General features: G+C 39.9%; 1 long non-coding RNA gene across 3 annotated transcripts in view; it reads right to left on the reverse strand.

The window, feature by feature from the left end:
* Window positions 1-1,340: 1,340 nt before the first annotated feature.
* LOC116477083 (uncharacterized) overlaps window positions 1,341-21,616 on the reverse strand; it is a 72,795-nt gene continuing 52,519 nt past the window's right edge. For 2 of the 3 annotated variants that reach the window (XR_004250339.3, XR_004371227.2), the window contains 3 exons: window positions 11,007-11,223; window positions 6,284-6,433; window positions 1,341-1,838 (listed from right to left, as the gene is read on the reverse strand). This is a non-coding gene — a long non-coding RNA (uncharacterized LOC116477083). Of the gene's footprint in view, window positions 1,839-5,232; window positions 5,286-6,283; window positions 6,434-11,006; window positions 11,224-21,616 lie in introns of all 3 variants that reach the window. The other variant, XR_004250340.3, reaches the window with a different exon arrangement.

Genomic DNA, 21,616 nt, shown 5'->3' on the forward strand with positions numbered 1-21,616 from the left:
ATTTCTGCCTTTTGCTCATCTTCCAGTCTTCTAGGTTCAAGCTCAAAATTCTTGGTAATGCTACCTTCTCTCAGCTCCTGTATTCCAACCATCAAGTCTTGCTTGACTTGCTCATTTTTTTCTTTCTTTTTCCCACCATCCTAGGACCAAGCCCAGGTCAGCACAAACCTGGATCCTTCTTTCATGCCAATCCTCAAGTTTTGACTTTATTTCAGTTGGAAATTGGCATCCAGGGAAGTGTTTGAATAGGGAAGGAAAAGGATCGAAGTGGTGCTTTTGGAAGTTTAATTTTTGCTCCACATGAGTTCCAGTGGGAAGTGGCCAGTGGCAAGGAGACAAGTAAAAAGTTTTAACAATTTAAATATAAATTGATAAAGACTTAAAGTAAGGTGATGCTATTAGGCATGGAACAAAGAAAGAGGAGGCTGCAAAAGGCATTTTGAAGGAACCTGTGTGGGAGTGAATTAGGTTTGGGGTGTGAAGATAACTCCACAATATAGAGTCTTGGTAACTAGGAGACTAATTATAGCTTTTTCACAACTTCGGTAGCACTTTGTGCTGCTCACGTGTGTCTTTTCACCTACCGTCTGATGTAGGTTATTTCTTTTTCATGAATCATTGTCTTCCTCTGCAAAGTTATGAACTCCATAAAGCAAGGTCTATGTGTGTCCTAGTCTATTTTCTATTGCTTGTAACAGAATACTTAAAACTGGGCAATTTATTAAGAAAGGAAATTTATTTCTTACAGCTATGGAGGCTAAGTCCAAGATCAGGGGACCACATCTAGTGAGGACCTTCTTGCCGGAGGCAGGGACTCTGCAGAGTCCTGAGGTGGTGCTGGAAATTACATGGCAAGGGGGCTGAGTGCTAGCTAAGGTCTCTCTTCCTCTTTTGTAAAGCCACCAGTCCCACTCTCATGATAACCTATTCATCCACTAATCCACCAACCCATTAATTCCTGAATGGATTGATTCATTCATAAGGGTAGGATCCTTATGACCCAATTACCTCTTAAAGGCCCCATCCCTCAATGGTACTACATTGGAGTCTAAATTTCAACATGAGTTTTGGAGGAGACAAATATGTAAACCATAAGAATGTCCCATTATGCTTTCCTTTTCATTTCAAAATTTGCTTACACTGAGTCTAGGCAGTGCTAGTAAATGTTGCTAATTGGTTCATTCTTGTTGTGAGTACTTTGATGATGTTGCAGGAATGGAAGGTGGGGGAGCAAATTTTTTCCTCAGAGAATTAGAGTTACGTCCGTATTATTAACTTATTGCTAAACTAAGTCTATTCTATAAAGAAACATAAACATTCAGATTATGCACAAAATTTATTTTCATTAGTGAAATACAACCCCCATGAAAGCTCCCACACAATCTCAGTAGGCTGGTGATACAGTGCCTTGGAAAGAGAAATCAGGAGTGACATTCAAGAGCCAGCGACCCCAGAAAACCCTCCATCTTGATGGAAAGCGCTACTTGTTTTCTGTCTCCTCATCCTCACATGTACATTCCATCTGCCTAATGCTTTCCTCCCTTAATTGAAAATCAAACAGACATGACACACACAAAAAAGCATTTCTTGCCCCATTTCTTAGCAAGCAAGGTCAACTTATGCCGCACTTAGGCTGTGTAGTAGGTGCAGGAAAATGTTTTTGTGATTTCTTGAAGCACAGCTTTTAAACAGTGTGGCGCAGATATGAAGTCCTGCAGACAGCAGCTGCAGGCAGAGTGGGCTGGTATGCAGCGGGGGAATGCATGGGAGGGCTTTCTGAGCAGTCTTTGAGCAGATGGCGAGTCTAGGCATCTGGGTGCAAATCACTCCAGTCACATCTGAAAACCAAAGAAGAATTCTTTAGAACTGTGACGTCTGGACAGTGTTATTCATTCTATGGTGATATCAGAGAAAGGGCCTCCCATCTTTCTTTCTGAATAGACCCCCCCTTCCAAAAAAAAATCCTAGAGCAATAGCAAGAGTCAAGAAGTCCAAGGCTAAGCAAAAGGAGTAACATTGGCTGGAGGCTGGGGTCCTAGAAAAGGAAAGGCAAAAGACTACAAAAATGAAGAAGTGCTCATTAAGCTAAGGAATATGTCCAGGGATATAAGTGGGAAAAATCATAGAGCAGATAACAGAGTGGTTAGGGAAATGATTTGAGACTTGCTAGCAACTCTCTTGTTATCTTGGATTGGTCATCTATTCAATACGCAGAAAATAAAGGACTTCCTAGAATGATATAACAGAAAGATCAGTAGCTCTCTTGACAGATGGGCTTAGGTTTAAACCTCACACTCTGCAAGTGATCTTGGCAAGTCACTTCACTTTATTGGGCCTGGGACTCTTCATCTACGAAAGAGGTAGGATGATATCTACTCCTAGGGTGTTATGAGGATTAAATGAGATAATGTAGGAGAAGCTCAGCTCAGCCCAGCATGGCTTGGCATACAGGGGACACTCAGTAACTATGTGCTCTTTTTCTCTCTTCCCTCTTCTCCTTTTCTCATAGGAGATAGGGCTCACGTAGACCTGTAAAGGCAGAATTCTTTCACAGGCTGCCTTTAGGCAGACAGAACAGAGCTTGGTCAAGAACTGTGAAGGGCTGAAACTTTATACTACTTGTAAGCTCACAAGATAACCTGACAGATTCATGGATGCTGGCAGAAGACACAAGATTCCTGGGTCAGAGGCAATGGACTTTACTCACAGCACAGCAAGCAATATGAGTATTAGCATATTTGCTTTGACCTTCCAAGCCCCAATTCCCACAGAACAATGTGAAGAGAGCCAGGAGATAACTGCACATACTGTGGGGTGGCTTATGAGAGAGAAGCCCTGAGTACAGAAAACCCAAATCTTGCATAATGGACCCTAAGTGCACCTGCCCTATGCTCCAGCCCAGCTCCGTTTTTCCATATATGTTTCCACTATGGAAACATCCTTAAAAAGAGAGCCCAGCACAAGGACTGTCAGCACCTGCTAGATGTAAAAATGTAAGACACATGGAAAATTGTCTCCCAAAAGGCATAACAGAAATAATCCCTTTCCTTCCTGTCCTCTTACCAGGTTCATTAGCAGTGGCAGGCTTTCTACACAACATTACTTTTCCCTGTGAACATGCAGTCTCACACATCCCACACCCCCCGTGTTTCCCTCTTTATCTCTTCTCCCATTAACGTAAGTGCTCAAGCACTTCATCAAGAACTTTCTATCCCCATTTTGACCTTTTTTAGAGACGTGCCAGAGACCACAGTTGGGGAGGCTGCTGGCCTGACCAAAGGACACGGCTTTTCTCTGGGAATCTCATTCAAGTTTTATGAAAAACATAATAAGAGGGGAATAAGGGAGGAGGTCAAAGGAGAGAATGAGACATCTCTCCTTAACTCTCTGCACTTGGGGAACATTTGATCCCAGCTTGGAGGTGAAAACGGAGCCAAGTTGATGTCACTGAAATGAAACAGGAAGTGTTCTGAGTCTCAGATATCTCCCTTCAGGTGCACGGGCCCAGAGCCAGCTGGATGTTTGGAGAGAGCAAGAGGCCACCTACATGGAGCTATTTGAGTGACACCAAAACATCTTCCTGCACCTGATATTTCCATTATGGTCTCTTCTCCAGCAAAGGCATGATTTAAAAAGGACACTGTTCCAATATAAATATGCCATCTGGGAGAAACAATTTCCACTATTTATAAATGCTTCCAGAGGTGGCCCATTCATTTAATGCCCTTATTTTAGTACCAGCTACGTGCTAGACATTGTGTTAGCCACTGGGCTTCAAGGCGGATCAACCATACGTCTTGCCCTCAGGAGTCTGTAGTAAGAATCAGGAAGTATACTGGGAATTAGGATGCAAGTGACAAGTTTATGACAAGTGAATTGAGAGAATGACATAGGAACATAGACAAGGGGCATTTAATCTTATTTTGGAAGATCAAGAGATGTTTTTCAGTGGAAGCTAAATGTAAACTGAGATCCTGTATGTTGAATCTTTCTTAGCTGTATTTTAGAGGTGAAGAAATGGAAGTTTAAAAAGTCTAAACTTCTTACCCAATGTTATATGGCCTGGGAGTGACAAAGCCAAGACTCAAACATACTATATTTTAATATTGGCTTTATCGTGAGTTTTCCCATGTGTATTAACATATTGGTTTATCTAGGCAGCTAGGGCCTTAGGAGACAAGACCTCTGAGAGACAAATCCTAGTGGTGATGGGAGGTGCAAGAGTGTGGAGAGGGTTGGGGTGAAGATGATTGTGTAGGGTGGGGGTAGAGAGAGGGTGATGCTGCTTGGGAAAGTCTTCCCAGGGGTGGGGTGCTGGTGTAATGGGGGATTTTGGAGGAGCAATCGATGAGGCCTGAAGACAGTGGAGAGTGTGAAGGTTCTTAGGGAGAAAAAGAGGTTGAAAGAGGGTTGGGGGGAGGAGGAGGAGGGAGGAAAGGAAAAGAAGATTAGGAAGAAGAAGAGGTAGAGGAAAAGGAGAAGGGGGAAAAGGAGAAGGGGAAAAAGGAGAAGGAAAAGGATAATTATTTAAGAATGAGATAATATCTTTTGCAGGAACATGGATGGAGCTGGAGGCTATTATTCCTTAGCAAACTAACACAGCAACAGAAAACCAAATACTGCATGTTCTCACTCATAACTGGGAGCTAAATTCATGATGAGAACTCATGAACACAAAGAAGGGAACAACAGACATTGGGGCCTGCTTGAGCGGGGAGGGCGGGTACAGGGAGAGGAGTAGAACAAAATAACTATTGGGTACAATACAGATTATGAAAGTCTGTACAAAAAACTCCCATGACACGAGTTTACCTATATAACAAACCTGCGTATGTACCCCAAACCTAATACAAAAGTTAAATAAAAAGGATAATTAAGGAGAAGTTGTGACAGAAAACTTATGTGAGCAGCAAAATCTAACTTTCTCTGTTTTATAATTGTATCCCCTGCTACATGAGTTAGTCATAGCCACTATTACAGGAAGCAGGAGGCCAACACCTTCTCTGTAAAGAGGGAGAATTCAATCACAGCCTCAACACAAAGCCCACTGGTGATTGGATTCTTCACAGGAGCCTGAATTAGTAGTTCTTCCAGTCCTTTCAAACACTACTATCCCACCCCATCTTGTTGAAGTTTGCTCTGTTCTAGAGGGAAGTAAAGGAACAGGTGATAAGAACCAGCTTCCCCACTCTACTTTGACCCTACAGGCGCCTGCAGTTTCCTAGGACTAACCTTAGCATTTGGAATGAGCATAGTGTCCTCTAGAGTGGAGGGTCAGTGCATTTCTGAAACAACAACCAAAAAAAGTAAAAAGGGTTTTGAGTTGGACCAGGGCTTATATCATATGCTATGGTTCAAAGCTTTCCTCCTAGTCTTAAAGCCAAGCCAAACTCATTTGGGTTTCGAATATCACTATTTAGCAGTCCATCGGCCTGGGCCTCCTTTTCTTGACTGAACTCTCATCCAACCTAGGCAACATTTGGATTCAATTTGATAGAAAATGTGGGTAAGCTGCTTGCCAAATTCTTATGAATCTGTGTCAAACTCGGTGATTTAGGCTAAGATTTGGGGTGTGGCTGAGTCCCCGGAGGAATTCTGTGGTTGCATAATCCACAGAAAGTGAAGCAAAGGATATTTTCAAAACTATTTCCAAGGAAGTGGACTCTGTAGAATCTCAGTCTATGGGGATTAAGATTTTAGAGACTTCACCACAGAATTTAAGTCTTTTCACAGTACGTAATGGTCTTTTAGGGATGTTTAACCATCTGTTCATTTTTCTCCCCCATCACTCCATCATATAGGTTATTATCCATTTGAACCAGAGGAAACCAGTACATAGGAATGATACATTACTTAACAAGGTCAAGAGGTAAGAAAATGGCTGGACTAGGCTACAGGCCTGACTCAATGAATTCTGTTGTACAGAGGCTACCAAAACCTTGATCCCTGACCCCTTCAAAGACTGTAATTTTTTTTCTTTCATTACAAGGCAGGTTACAACAGTAACAACATACAAGCCACAATAAATATAGGGTATTGAGACTGTTCCCTGGAAATTGACTCTGAGGTGGAGATTTGCATGTAGGGAGTTATCAGGGGTGCTCTCAGGGATGATACTCACAGAGTGAAGGAAGCAGGACTGGGCAAAGGGAGAAGCTGGGCAGTGGGGCATGTACAAGAAAGGGCTACCCAGATCCCTTGGGGTGCTCTGGAGCTCTGATAGCTGTTTGCAGTTGTCTAACATTGTGGCAAACGCTCTGGACAGACATTAGTTAAAAGTTACCTCTGGAGAGTAGACATGACCTTGGACTAGGAAGTTCTCTTTGGCAGAGAGCAATTTTCATGGAAGGCTCAGCTGTGTGAGGTTAGCAGCCAATATTCCTGGCAGCTGGAGTGCCTTGGTCCTCAAGGAGGTAGTGCTCCACAGCATCCACTACAGGAAGAGAAATAGAATTGTTCATTGAAAACCCAGAGTACCATAGCCAGTTTCATACAGGTCACATCCATAGTGATGTGAAATTGCTCATAGGAGCTAGGATGGGGCCTAGAGATATCTAAGGCTCCAGAGTCTAAAGAGACAAAGACCCAGCAAATGCTAAGGGTGTGTAGGAGTCAACAACTATGGCTTTTGCATTTTTATACCGGGGGTAAAATCAGGTTTGATAGAGTAAAAGATAATGGGGGAAGAGAAGATGTCGAAGAAGAAATCAAGGACAGACAGAAAAGTCTGCAAGGGAAAAGGAATGTGATTTAGCTAAGATGAGTGTGGAAACTTCCAGAACAAATTGAAGACACATAATACTTGAGTTACATTTTGTAAACATCCTGGAATCCCTACTTTCTTCCCAGAAGCTACTCTGAGGCTTCCCAGAAGCTAGGCCTTGCTGCTAATGTCATACCCGAAAGCTGGCCTAGCTAGTAGCTGATCACTGGAGTAGGAGTTAGGACCCCTGAGTTTTTAGGGATCCACTTGAACAATAGGGTGGCCTTGGACTAATATATTTGTTTTTGTTACCTATTCTTTTCCTCTCCTTCCAGTACTGGAATTATTGAAAAATGTGCCCATCGTTTTATACCAAATTACTAGGTGAGTATTTCAATTTTCTAAAACATGTGAAAACATGAGGGGTTTTAAAAATGGCTTCCTTCTCTCTTCTCTTCTCTTTCTCGTTTCTGTCCCTAGCTCCGATTTTTTTATGACAAGATTATGAGGCTATTTTGTTTTTTTGTTGTTACTATTTTCATTTTCGCTTGCATTTTTTCTCCTTGAGCAGATTCTCTTTTCAGATCAACTCGAGGTTCTCTGAACACATCTGGTGTGCTCTTTACTTTACCTGCCAGAAGTATTCCCAATACTTGGAATTCCATCCCATCTACATCAGAGCTGTCAACAAAATGGTATCCAGTTGTTAAGGCCCATCTCAATAGCAGTGTGCACTTGGTTCCTTACTCACGTCACACGCAGCACATTGAAATTGCAATTGCCCACTGACTTCCATTCGGTCATTCATTAGCCTTTCTGAAATCTCTTGTTTTTTGTTCCCATCCTGATGTGATTTGACCCTGCCCTGCCATTTTTTATATCTACTTGTCTCATTCTGCCTTACTGTATAGTCACGTGGTTTCTCATTCTAGTCTATTCATCTGGTTTCTATTTTAAACTGAAAATTCCAGAGGGCAGAGATTATATCTAAATATTATTAGATTTTTTCTTGTGACACAATATCATGATATATATACACACACACACACATACACACGCACACATACATATTATACGTATGTACATATGAGCAACCTAGTAGTCAGAGCTCATAAATATTTAATTGAATTTACTTTCTAAGAACAATGAGGGGAAACCAGGAAAACATTCAAATAATGAAAAGCTTGATACCCCTTAACTTCTGACTCTTAACTTAGTTATCCAAACTGAGTGAGATAGTCCTGAGCTCAAAGTTAGCTGCTCACAGTGAGTAGCTTTGTGAACTTAAATTAATAATGAGCCTGTATGAGCCTTAGTTTTCTCATCTGTAAAACAGGAATGATAATTGTAACTACCATGGTAGATGGGACAGTAGTACATAGCCTGGCATTTTATAAATCTACACATGTTCAATTGCAGAAGGTTGAAGGATGCAGCTGGAGCACATTAGCTGAGAACTGAGTCCTCTTGGCCCCAGCAACAGATCCTGACTCCTTCACACAGTGCCAGCGCCACTGGGCTGTGAGAAGTAAAGAACGTTGAGGTCTTTTATTTTTGATACCAAAGTTCTCTTTGATACCAGTTTTAACTCTTCTAGAGAGGATAACTAGATTTTTTTTTAATGTGGACCAAAAAATTGTCCACACAAATTTATAAAACTGAATTATATTCTGGTCAGTCCTTAGTTATTCATAGGAGCATTTCCACTTCTAGATTATCAGTGGAATTCTTTTCCCTTATTTTTCGGGCTGCCTTCTCCCCGCCACCCAGCATGTGGCTGGGCCACATCCCCCAGTGCGGGCTTAGGGAATGCAAACTCATTTTAACTTTTTCCTGAGCAGAATATCACTGGGAAGAAAAATTGGAACCCCCCAAAAGCCATACAAAGCATTCCAAAGTAAAATATAAGAAACATTTTGATTGTTTTTCTGTTTTGGATTATCTGTGCCACTGTTCATTTCCCTTTTTTGTAGATAATCAAGAACTAGATGTATTATGGTTAACAAGACTTGAAAAATGCTGAGAAAACTCTGCAGGGCATTGAAGCATTTTAAAGGTAAAATTCATAATCCTCAACATTTACATTTGATAGCCCATGCTACCCTGGAGGAGGGGAGTAGAGTAGGTAGATAGCTGCAATAGTTGCAACTGAAGATTTCTTTTTTTTTTCCCCCAGGGAAAAAAAAAAGCTTCAGCTGTTTCAAATCATATGATTTGAATAATGATTAAAATCAGATAAGGTCCCCAAGACAGAGAGAAAAGGAAAAAGAAACTCTATCTTGCACTGCAAAGATTTTTTTTTTACATCAACTTAAATTTTTAAGAAAGGAAAGATTGTTTTCTTTTTTAGCCAAGGAATTTCTTCATTGCATTTAGCCAAATATAGGTTCCACACCCTTTTCTAACTCCAGCCATGTGAATGTCCTGATAAGCACAAGGCAAAAAATAAGCTAAGTGAAACATTCTCATTGCCTCATGATCTCTAGAGTCTATGTCATCAAGGCACTCATCCAAATATTGCAAGTGAGTTATCTTGAACTTCAGTTTTGAGGAACCCAGAGCCACCTCCTCAGTCATGGAGGGCCTCTGGGATCCAGAGGGAGCTTATAATGAAGGTAAGGATTTGAGCTGGAAGTCAGAGCGCTTGAGCCCTTTCCTTGGCTGTATACTCCTAGGTCAGCTCCGCCCAGACCTTAAAAGAGTTAGAAGATCACACCCATTGCTTTTTTCTTCATAGGATTCAATTCCATGCAAACAATGCAATTTCATTTGGCTAGTTTTAAAAGGTAGGAGGCACAAGTGACTAAGACAGAGGATCCAAAGCTGAAGGCAGTGCAGTTCCTCCCCTCGAAGAGCTCGCGGTCTAATACGAGAGACAGATTATTATCGCTATTGCACAGAGGGATTTGCCCACTCTCTCTAACACAATTGCGCTTTACTGGTTGCTAAGAGTGCAGTGGGAACACAGAGTAGGTGTTCTGAATGGCATTTTAGGGCAGCCCAGAAAGGCCGCATGAAAAGTTGATATTTAAACCGGGCCATGAAGAATAAATAGAATTTTGACAGATAGAGGAAAAAGAGCGAGACTTTCAAGCCGTCAGCTGATGTTTCTAAGAGAAACCTCTGGCCAAGGGACTCTAAGAGGTAATACTGGACAAACTCAGTAAGGAACTGATAAAAAGGTCTTCAGAAGGTGATAGAAGAGGTTGGCGATCAGCAAGTGAGAGGGTCAGCCTTAACCACCACCCTATTGTGCTTCTACTAGGTATAGTCCCATCTCTCCTTCCATGAATTCCTTTCTCTAGAGGAAATGGACAGTTCTCAGGAGAAGTCCTGATTCCCCCAACCCCACCAACCTTTGCTTCCTCTGAGATTACTATTGTTATTTTACATAACAAAAATGACAACAGCGTAAGTTACTCTGCCTTACCTAACAAACAATGATAAGAATAATAATAGCTATCATTTTTAGCATTTATTATATGTTAGGCATTTGTGCTTAGCATCTTACGTATAAAATGTCATTCAATCTTTGCAACAGCCCTTTGAGTTACATACTTTTATTAGCACACTGTATTTCACTGCTAAGGAAATTTAGACTTGGAAACTTAAGTAATGTGCCCATGGTCACTCAGCTAGTAGAGTTGAAACTCAGGTTTCTCTAGTAATCTCAAAGCCCAAGTTTTTAATCTCTACATCATCGGATCTCTCTAGGAATTTCATTCTCCCATAACAATAATATCATAGTTTTATATAGTGCTCTACAAATGCATACAAAGTTTATTCCTTTTTATTTGTTCATTTAACTACAATAGCCTTGTGCTGTTATTTTAATGTTTCATTTTTAAAAATTAATTTATTTTTCATTGACAAAATTTGTATTTGTTTGTTGCTCTCTCCTTGAGAATGGAGAAGTTTAGTAAATGTAAATTAAAGGGAAGAAAGGAAAAGGGAGAAAGTTTGGAAAAGAGGAGGCAGGAAGAAAGGAAGGGAGGAACAGAGAGAAAGAAAAGGGAAGAAAGGAAGAAAGAAAAAGGAAGAAAGGAAAAAAGAAAGAAAGTATAGAGGAGAAAAAATAATATCTTGCTTTATCCATCACAAGGTTGATGGCTGATACCTTTATAACAAAAGACAGATTATCAACAGAAAAGCATAACAAACGTATTTAATTCTTGTTTTATGTGACACAAGTCTTCAAAAACGAAGACCCTAAGACCCAGGAGAAACTGTATTTTTATGCTTAGGTTTGATGATGAATGCAGAGGCATGATTGGACAAAAAGGGGGTATGACTTAAAGATTACCTGGAGTGCACTTAGTAAGGCCTGATTCTTCAGATTCTTCTTAGTCTGTCTGTGGAACATTCCTTCTCTCTGGATGTAGGGCAGGACACCTGTCACATGAGGGTCTTCAAGAGAGGTCAGAAAGACCTTTCTGCTTCTGTGGATTTCTTTGTTTCCTTCAGCTTAAAATACTCAGCATGCCAAGGTGCCATATTTGGGGGGTAGAATTTCTTGCACTCTGTCAAAAAAAGAAGGAAAAAAGGAGGGAAGGAAGAGAGGGAGGAAAGAAAGAGGAAAGAAGAAGGGAAAGATGGGAAGAAGGAGGGAAGGAGGCAAAAGAGAGAGAGGAAGGACAATTTTCTGATAAATAAATTGAAGATCAGGGAGCTGAAGCAACTGGACTGGAGCTGTGACAAGTCAATTACAATACCAGGATCAGAATCCAGCTTATGGATTCCTGATATGACCATCTTTTCATTGGGTTGTTGACTTTGGAGATAAAGGTCCAGTATTTTTTTTTATATATAAACACAGGTGAAGAGAGATTTTTAAAGTTCAGTTTTTATCTTTGGTTATCAGAAACAGTAGCATAGTGAGGTAAAAGAGTTAGCTTTAGGACAAAAATGAATTCTCTGCAGGAAAAATGGTGTCTGACCTTACAAATTAAAGTCACATGACTTAGGGCCTATTATTACACGGCAACAGTCACATACCAAGCATTACACAAACAGTTGGAGGGGGTGAAAGACGACTTAATGAGAAATGCATGAGAGGAATGTGAGACATGCATGAAGAAGGAGCATTAAATACCTAGGATAACAGCTATGGCTAAGCTACTCTGAGTTGGGATAAAATAGGATAGGCTAATAAAGGAGTCAAGAATGAACAATTCATTCTGCATGCCAAGGAGAAGAAACTTCGTGATTGAACCATTAGTCTGGGACCTTCTCAAAGAATATTCCTCATCCTGTCTCAATACTTATCCCCTCCGTCGAATTCTTTGACTGTGAAATTCTTTTATAAACAAGTTTATAATGATCAAAAGGATATTATGACATCAATTTTAAGGAAAAAAATCACCAATGCATGATGGGAAGGTGAAGTAGAAGTTGCATTAATATTAAGTTGGAAAAATAGTAAGGAAGGTGGGCAGAAAAGGAATCACTCTATGGGGAAAAATTAAGCAATTGGCTGAGGAGATGTGAATCTGCCTGGATCATCCACTCTCACCAAGCCTCAATCCAATAGCAGTTCTAATCCTGTCACCTCCACACAGTGTCCATAGCCTAACAAAATTTTTCTTGGATGTGAAACCACTATATTCTTTACTGAGGTCTTCACCCTGAAAATCGACTTAACTCTGAGATATTAGTAAGATAAATGTTATCAATGGAAAAATTCCCTGAGCTCATCCTATTATCTATACATTCTTTCTTTTCTTTTTTCCTTTTCTTTTCTTTTCTTTTCTTTTTTTGAGATGCAGTCTCGCTCTGACACCCAGGCTGGAGTGCAGTGGCATGATCTCAGCTCACTGCAACCTCTGCCTCCCGGGTTCAAGTGATTCTCCTGCCTCAGTCTCCCAAGTAGCTGGGACTATAGGCGCATGCCACAATGCCCTGCTAGGTTTTTGTATTTTTAGTAGATACAAAAATATCTACTATATTTTCACCATGTTGGCCAGGATTGTCTCGATCTCATGACCTTGTGATCTCCCTGTCTCCGCCTCCCATAGGGCTGGGATTACAAGCGTGAGCGACTGTGCCTGGCCACTATTCTCTATATATTCTTCTTATTTAGGTCCACTTCACTATTGTCTGTTTCAGATTATAAAATTGCTGAGTAGAACAATAATGTAACATACTCTCTATGAACTATTCCCAACTAGGAAGCATCAATCTTCAGACAGTTCATAAAGAGGATGAAGAGGAAGATGACAATGACAATAACCAGGAGAGCGGACATGGGATTCCATAAGCGATGGGAAGAATGGCTGGAATTTTGCTACTTTGTGTATTAATAATTTAAGGCAGCATGGTATAAAGAAAAAAGCCTGGTCTTTTGAGTGTGAGATTGATATGGCTTCTCATCTTATTTCTCTTCATCATGTGGCCACAACATAGGGTTTATTCCATGGATTTACAAGGTCAAGATTCACTTCTAACAGATAGGAACTATATCCATGCCTCAATATTTAAACTATTTATAAACTTCATCTTGGAAAGTCTCAGAAGTATTCTCCAAGCAAGCTAAAAAAAAAAAAAAAAAAAAAAAAAAAAAGCAAATGGCAGCCGACTTAATGGAAAAATATAACAAAACAATAACCTGGAGACAGTATCTAGGAGGGAACAATTCTGGGAGAGCATTTCTTTTTTCCCCACCTGACTTCAGAGGGGTGGCAAGTATTCACTGGAAGGCATCACTTTAAGCCAGGTACAAAAACAGGCTCCAACTATGAAAAGTGCGTTTGCCTAACAAAAGTATTCTGAGCAACCTCCCTGTACACGGCACATTTTCTGAAAATCAATCAAGCCCTCTCATTCAGCTGAAGTCCAATCGCATTGTCTGTCCCTTCCTCCAGAAGCCGATTTCTGCCAGGTAGAAAATTAAGTTTCCTTTACTCTTCTTTCAGACACAATGCTTCAGCATCGCAGAACTGTTGTTCTGTGTGGGAAACCGACTTCCTGTCTCAATAAACAAGCACACACAGGCTTTTCTGGACACATAATGGAGCCTTTTTTATTTTATACAAAAATCATTCCACACTTAACACATCAATGAAGCCACTTAAGCTCTACTGCATCTGAATTAAAGAGGAATTGTGTGATCAAAGGGTGTGAAAAGAACCACACAGGGCGTTCTTCAGATCCTCTACTTTTGTTACATTTGATACATAACAAACCCAATAAATATGCTTATCCCAGGAGCTAGTTTCATTATCTCATACCCTTAAGCCTGGTGAAAGTATGTCTGTACTGCCCTTCGTTCCACAGTGTCCATTTTATACTGACAGTTTTGGTGAAAAAGTGAAAATTATTTGGCATGTGGGTGAGATTGGGGGAATGAAGTGGTTTTCCCTTTAGGTTTTATTTGTTTCTGTTTCACTAACTATAAATGCATATGTATATGTTTATGTGTGTGTGTAAATATATATCTATATGTATCTATCTATATACACACCCAAAAGAACTATACATAAAAATATGTAATATATATATTACAGATATAAAAGCATGTACATTTCTCAAGTTAATATTACACATAAAATGATAACGGGAAATTTCTTTTTCTTACCAAATATTTGAATATAAAGCAAAAAAGACATGATGAAAATTCTCCAGTGCCTGGAATTGAATAGGTGAATAGGACATACTATAATCCTTTTATACCTTTTCATGCTATGAACATAGCTTCTGTGAAGGTTACTAGGTATTTAACATTAGCTGTATTTTTTTAGCATCATGCATTGTAGGAGATCTGGAAAATTCCTAGAGAGTTCAGGCATCCTCATAAGCCACATATCACAACTATAAATATATTAAAGCGCATTTTGTGAATAATAATTCAAATACCATAAAAATGTGTCTTCCATGCAGTTGAAAAAAGACATGAAATGCAAAATATGCAGTCAATGAATTAAAGTTGATTGAACACGTTATTTCAATTTATGCAATCCAATCAATATTGAATTGAGATTTATTCCTTTAGCTATCATTTGTATAGCTCTAGTGAATTGTTGAACAAGAACCCAAAATTGTTTAGATAGAAATCTATCAATGAAGAAGTTCAAACTGCAGTTAGTTCAAATATAACCTGTGGAATGCCAATTATGAGTTAGCCGGTATTCTAGGTACAGAGGACTCAAAGATTAAAAAGGCATGTCTCCTACTGTATTCATAGTCCAGTAAGAAAGAGACAACTGCAGACAAAAGATCCCCATGCAAAGTGTGATGGTAACTTTCATGAGGTGCCCTATTGGAGTGTAGTGGAAGAAACAACTAATTTAGTATAGAGAAGTCAGCAACGACTTCCCCCAAGGAGTTTGTATTTGAGCATGGTTTTAAAAATGGATACGAAGATTAGAAGTTTATCAGACAGAAAAATTGGAAGAAAAATACCAGGTAGAATGCAAAGAAGTCAAGACATGCTTGAAAACATGAAAAAGCATCAAGGGCTCTTAAATTGGTGCATAGTCTGTATGATTGGATTGTCAAGTTTATAAAGTGAAGAGAAGCTGCAGATGAGGCTGGGATGACAGGCAATGTCATTAAGGCATCCAAACTGTACTCTTGTAAGTAACCAGGAACCAGGTAAGATCTTAACAGATCAGAGTGACTTGAATTAGATTTTCTATTTTGTGTCTAGATACAGCGAGGTGTCCATACTAATCAACCCTTTGAATAATTATTCAGATCTGGTTGTATTGGTCTAAATAATTTAGCCAGTTGCATTTTTCTTTCTCAGTGCTCAGTTGTTTGGCATTGCATATGCCGGCCATGCAGATGATGGGCCGAAAGCTTTGGTTTACATGCAGATGTTTTCAATGTTGTGTAGACAATCACAAACACTGAAAGAAAAAATATTCCAAGGGGGTGAAAGTCCCTTTACCACGCTTTCCAAATACATCATCATTGATGGTATCACTAATAGCAATTCCGCTTTGTTTAAACACAGTTATTGATATCAGATGACCATCTGTTTTCTGCTACAGTATATATCATACAAACCTTTCCATGGAGCCTATGGACTGTTCTCTATTGCATAGACAAATAAAGCTCAATAAATAACCATAAAAATAAAAACATATTGATGCAGTTGTACATTCTCTTCTTGATTAATTCTGTGTGTGTATATACCCAAGGTCCAGACATACCCAATCTGGCTTTCTCTGTGAAACAATAAATCAATAAGTGCTTTTCCCCCTTCACTAATCCTATCCTGAATTTTCTGTCAACTTCCACTTACACTCACATAAAAAAACGATGTTTCATTTTGCTTTCGAATGATATACAGAGTCTCCTTTTTTCTTATTTTTATTTGGGGTTTATTTGTCCTTGAATTGTATGGCTGCACTTGATGTCATGATTTAAATGTGGTCTAAGGCAAGATCTTTCACTCAACAGCCCATAAGAATTAGAAAATAATGAGAATGGAATTTTCTAGTAAACAAATGCTGACAAACATGCCACTTAGATTTGATAAGCACAGAAAAATCACATTCGTTGGCTACGAGGGAGAGAGCTTGGGAAATAGAAGAAAATTTGTCCACGTTCATTTAAAAAATAATGTGACTCCACCACGAATTTTTCAAGATCTGAGCAGGAAGAGGCCTGTACATTTATTTAATTAACACCTTTAAAGGATGAAGCGACAAACAGAAGGATTTTCAGAGGAAAACAATCAAGACAGTGGAGGTATCAGAAGCTATATTTTATGAGGAGAAGTAGAAAGATCCAGGAAGCTTTCACCTAGAGAGAATCATCAATCATGGAAATCTCCACAGATGGGTCCCCGAACTCACCGAGTTATGTGGGATAAAAGAATTTCACTTATTGTGCATATCTTTAAAAGGAAGCATGGCTGGAAGAAACACACAGATAAATATTGGTCCAATACAAGGAGAAACCTTCTAACAGTCAGAGCCATCTGTATAATGGGTAAGCTGAGGAAGCAAAGAGTTTTGTATATACAGAAGTGTTCAAGCAGATGTTGGAGCACCATGAAGCAGGAATGCAGTAATTCAAGAATTAGAAGGGTTCTTAGGTTTCTAGAGATCCCAAGTTGTAATTTCGAACTCATCTCAATCTACTGATTTTCCTTGGGTTCAGTCTATTATGAGCTACAGTGCTTTCTCTCCTGCTATGGTTGAATGTTTGGATGTGTCCCCTCCAAAATTCCTATGTTGGAACTTAAGCCCTAAGGTGGCATTATTAAGAAGTGGGACCTTCAGGAGGTAATTAGGTCATGAGAGCTCTGTCTTCATGAATGGGATTAACACCTTTATAAAAAGGCTAGAGGAAATTAGCTAGGCTCTTTTTTCCTTTCTACCCCTTCTGCGTTGTGAAGAAACGGTGTTTGTCCTCTGCAAAGGATGCAGCGTTCAAGGCAGCAGGACCTCACCAGACAGCAAGCCTGTGGTGCCTGATCTTGGACTTCTTAGTCTGCAGAACTGTGAGAAATAAATTTCTGTTATTTACAAATTACCTTCTCTCAGGCATTTTGTGACAGCAGCTCAAGCAAACTAAGATGTCTCTTCAGCATCAGTCTGACCGCTGCCGCTCCTGACTTAGTCAAGCCTGAGTCAGACCTCAGTTCTGGACATCACAGTTATTTTAAAGTAACAGCCTTTTCCTAGATGATGATATTTGGTTGGTTTTGTTTTGATTTGTTTTTTTCAGTCATAGCTAGTAATCTGACATCAACTTCTGACTGATGCTCTCGTTTGAAGATCTGACTTTAGCATTCTTAATCTTGAACTCTATCATAGAGAGAAATAAAAAGAAAGACCTCAACCCTACCTTGTACAGGGTCATTTCAGAACATTAAAAGATTTGAAACCCCGTCTTTACTAAAAACACAAAAATTAGCTGGGTGTGGTGGCACTCGCCTGTAATCCCAGCTGCTCGGAAGGCTGAGGCAGGAGAATGGCTTGAACCTGGGAGGCAGAGATTGCAGTGAGCTGAGATCGCACCACTGCACTCCAGCCTGGGCGACAGAGTGAGACTCAGTTTCAAAAAAAAAAAAAAAAATCACACACACACACACACAAAAACTCTTTTTTTTAAAAAAAAAAGATTGGCATCAAAAAGAGTTATAGAGATGAATGGTGGTGATGTTTGCACATTATGAATGTATTTAGTACAACTGAACTATACATTTAAAAATAGTAAAGGTGATAAATTTTATGTTATGTGTATTTTACCACAATTCAAAAATTAGAAGAGGAAATAAAAGGTTTAGTATGGGATTTTCGCATAGGCAATAATGCAATTTATGATTTGAATTGATTCATTCTTACTACTTTTCAAAATGACCACTATTTTACTTGAGTGTTTTTCTTTCTAAAATCCTTGGGCCATTTTTACACACTTTAGTCTCATGCCATAAATCTGAAGCCAACCAAGACTGTATGGAGAATTGGGGAAACCTTCAAAGTTCTAGTGTCGCTCATTGATCTCTTGGGTAATTCAGTCCATTAACTAGCAGCCCATGTCATCTATAGACTATTACTCCCCTCAAAGCTCCTAAATTATTAACCAATATTGGAAAAAGGTTTTGGGACCAGCTTACATGCCTCTCTGACTTGTCTGCTTTGGAATTTCCCTGTAAGTCACTAGATTTTAGTACATGAGTTATCTCCCAAAAACAAACTTCCTTGTCAAGAAAAGGAAGCTTAAATAGGCATCAAACACATTTATGACACTCAGCAGTCTGATGAATGGAGAGTAAATGAATCATAGGCTTATGAATTACATGACTTTCTATGTACTCGCATGTCTCAACAGGAAGGGGTGACAAGTTGGGAGCTTCGTTCTTGATTCTTGAAAACCAAACTTATCTGAACATGCCATTTGAGTCTGTTTAAGCTTAACACGTCCTTATTTCTAATGCTGACTGCTACCTTTTGTGGCCTTTAATTACTAAAATCTTTTCAAATTTCTAGGAAATTCACAATGGGGCTGATGGGGGTAAAAAATAAATGACTTTTGAACGTCCTTTCAAGTCCAACAATCTATTATTCTTTTTTTTTTTTTACTAAGGTAAGCCATACTGATTCCATAGAACAAGTCTGCTAGATCATAGCCTTACTACATGCAAGGGCAAAGCTCATTACCTGTTAGTAAAAGAAAAAGAAATCAAGCAAAGAGTTCTTTTTCTTTTTCTTTTCTTTTTTTTTTTTTTTTTTGAGATGGAGTTTCACTCTCGTTGCCCTGGCTGGAGTGCAATGGCGTGATCTCGGCTCACTGCAACCTCTACCTCCCGGGTTCAAGCGATTCTCCTGCCTCAACCTCCCGAGTATCTGGGATTACAGGTGGCCACCACCACGCCCCACTAATTTTTTGTATTTTTAGTAGAGACAGGGTTTCACTATGTTGGCCAGGTTTGTCTCGAACTCCTGACCTCAGACAATCCACCCACCTCGGCCTCCCAAAGTGCTGGGATTACAGGTGTGAACCACCTCCCCTGGCCAAAGAGTTATTTTTCTTTGGAGACCTGGACAATACTGATTCTCTTAGCATGCATTTATTGAAGAACTAATGTGTGCCAAGCACTCAAGCTACAGTCTTTCCTCTAAAGGAGCTCCCAGTGTGGTGGGAAGGGGCCACAAGGGAGCAGGTAATGTTAATACAGTATGAGATACTAATGACAGGAATATGCACAGTATACTCTGGGAACACAGGGGAGGGGAATCTAACCCCAAGGAGGGGTGGAAGAAGGCTGGGAAGTACTCCTAGTGGCATTGATGCTCAGGTCAAAGATGGAAGGATAAGTAAGGCAGGAAAAGAAGAAGGGTGGAAATGCTGGGAGTTTGGAGAGAGTTTAGTATGAATGTTACTTAGGGTTTCAGTTTCCAGTTGGGAATTCGGTGGGCAAGCCAAGGCTGGCAAACCAGGTCGAGGCTGGCTCATGAAAGGCCTTGGATGCCAGGTTAAGAAGAGCAGATTAGGTACTGGCTTTAGTTCACATTTGGTTTCTGCTGTTATTGCTGTATCTGAGCTTGAATGCTGTTTCTAGGACATCTGGTTTAGCCACATGTCCACAAAGAGCGTGTTTTCCTTTCACCTGTGTGTTTCTCTTTAAAATAATTTATCCTACAGGAAATAGGAGGAGGAGAGGGACGAGGTGGGGATTCACTACTTAGTCTTAAGCCCTGGTAGAAACATTTTGACGTTTTGTTCCACGGTTCTCTTTCAACGTTGGTGAAGCCCTCTGCATTCCTGGGCCTCGGTTTCTCGTCTGGCAATTGAGATCACTGTGCTCTGTCTCGGATGTGCTGTGCGTCATTTGGAGAAAAGTTGTTATTTGACTACAAATGCTCTCAAGTTCCTAATCAGATTGTATGAATAATTCACAAACAACATCACCCAGGGATAAATTATATTTGGAACTTTTATGTTGACCAATTCTCCAGCCAGACTGCTGTGATTCATAACAACCTTTGGTGACGTTTTCTAAGAGGTAAAGAAAAGTAAAACAAACAGTTCTTTTTAAAGATGAGGAAAGAATTAAGGAATAAAACAGTATCAGGGAACTGGAGAGATAGACCAAAAATACAGTGGGGGATTTTATATGTTTAAGAGTCATTAATAAAAACAAAAAAAGTCCAAATTATAGATACAGAGTAAGATTTTTTTAACACCTCCCACCCCAGTCCCTGGTTACCATCATTTCTATTCTCTGCATCTATGACTTCAACTCTTCTAGGTTCCATATATAAATGAGCACATGTGGTATTTGTCTTTCCGTGGCTGGATTATTTCACTTAGCATTATGCTCTCCAGGTTCATTCACATTGTTACAAATGACCGAATCTCCTTATTTTTAAAGGTTGAATAGTATTCCGTTGTGTATATGTACCACATTTTCTTTATCCATTCGTCCATTAATGGATACTTAAGTTGATGCCATAGCCTGACTATTGTGAATAATGCTGCAATAAACATGTGAGTGTAGCTATCTCTTTGACTTACTGATTTCACTTCCTTTGGATATATATCTATAAGCAAAAATGCTGGATCATAGAGTAGTTTTATGTTTAATTTTCTGAGGAATCTCCATATTGTTTTCCACAATGGCTGTACTAATTTGCGTTCCCACCAAGAGGAAGGTTTTTATTTGGGATCTGGTACCATTAAATTTTATTTTATTTTATTATTTTATTATTTTATTTATTTTATTTTTGAGACGGAGTCTCGCTCTGTCGCCCAGGCTGGAGTGCAGTGGCGCGATCTCGGCTCACTGCAAGCTCCACCTCCCGGGTTCACGCCATTCTCCTGCCTCAGCCTCTCCGAGTAGCTGGGACTACAGGCGCCCGCCACCATGCCGGGCTAATTTTTTGTATTTTTAGTAGAGATGGGGTTTCACCGTGGTCTCGATCTCCTGACCTCGTGATCCGCCCGCCTCGGCCTCCCAAAGTGCTGGGATTACAAGCATGAGCCACCGTGCCCGGCCCCCATTAAGTTTTAAACATTAAGCTGTAACAGATTTAGTAACATGGACAAGGACCCGTAGCTGGTGAATGACAGAGCAGGGATTCATAACTAAGTCTTTCTGGCTTCAGAGTTCTTCAACACTCTGCCTTGGTGCCTCTACTCATTGCCTCAGTGATTGATTCTCAAATAAGGACACGGTTTGGGATATGGGTACAAAGACTTTACCATACATGGGATTTTGTAAAAGGTATCTGAGAAGTGAAGTCAGTAATTCTGGGGAAATCACAACTTTCCCAGGCCTTTCCGCAGGGCATGAAAGCCACTAGTTTAGTAAGATGTCCTGATCATTGGTGACGCGTATATCATGAGTTTCAGTGTAGTTTCCTGGTAAATCCATCTCAGTCCTGCAGTCACTTTCCATCGGCCCTAAGTACTGCAGGAAAAATCTAACTCATAGCAGCACTTCTTGTAACACATTCT

The sequence above is a fragment of the Hylobates moloch genome, unplaced genomic scaffold (genome assembly GCF_009828535.3).
Source record: "Hylobates moloch isolate HMO894 unplaced genomic scaffold, HMol_V3 SCAFFOLD_11, whole genome shotgun sequence".
Classification (NCBI taxonomy): domain Eukaryota; kingdom Metazoa; phylum Chordata; class Mammalia; order Primates; family Hylobatidae; genus Hylobates; species Hylobates moloch.